The sequence below is a fragment of the Capsicum annuum genome, chromosome 8 (genome assembly GCF_002878395.1).
Source record: "Capsicum annuum cultivar UCD-10X-F1 chromosome 8, UCD10Xv1.1, whole genome shotgun sequence".
NCBI lineage: Eukaryota > Viridiplantae > Streptophyta > Magnoliopsida > Solanales > Solanaceae > Capsicum > Capsicum annuum.
In genome coordinates, this window is record NC_061118.1 from 158,142,424 (window position 1) to 158,143,425 (window position 1,002).

Here is a 1,002-nt window from a genome sequence, read left to right on the forward strand (position 1 = left end):
CCATCCAGTGACAAGTAACGGTTAAATAATCATTTTTATTTACAGCACGACCAAGATCAGAAGTTAGGGATATTCTACATTGAATATTTTTTAACAATGTAGATAAATAAAAACAATATTGTGAATGAAGTCTAAAAATATCAGACCGACAAGTACTTCTAGGAATACCATTAAACATAGGATTATAAATTGCTTGAATATAATGAGTAAAAGCATCAGTAGAAGGAAAATTAAAAGACAAACAACCTACAGCTACCATTTTCGTTATTTTTTCCCGGTCCCTCAATTTATTATACTTCTTTGTTATGTGACCGGTTGTTAGGTCCATTCTAATTTGTGTGGGTCCACCAACAGCCTCACCACCTTGTGCAATTTTTAACTCTCTTTCGTGGTCTTCAGCTAAATGTCTCATTAACATACCTGTACCCTTTGCTTGCCTCCTCTTTTATGCTTATATATTTTTTGACAAATATCGCATTGCACCTCAGTATCTGATGTACGTTCAAAAAAATTTCATGCAACACTAGTTTGTTTACGAGCTCTTGGGGCACGGGGATGGAGATTAACCGATTCGGATCTAACGTTAGCATTTCCTACTTCGAGTGTCTCACCAATATTTTCATCATCTTCATCTAAATCAACCGCATCTACTTCATTTTCTTCTTCTATACCGTAATTTTCCTGAACTTCTAAATAATTCATATTGTGAGCACCTGCACTTATTTCTTCCTCAAAAGGTTGACTAAGTGGTACCGGAGGCGAGGGCACACGAGTATATCTAGTACTTGAAGTATCTCTACCGTTAGTAATTTGCTTTTTTCTACCACTACCACTTCCGGGATAAATTTTTTTGGCACTTTTACCGAGGTTTCTTAATTTATCCATAGAATAAATCAAACTAAAAAATATTCAAAATACACAAAAAGTAATAAAAATAAATATTCAACAATTACTACGCTACTTATAAATTAAAAGTAAGAGATGGAATGACAATACCAAATT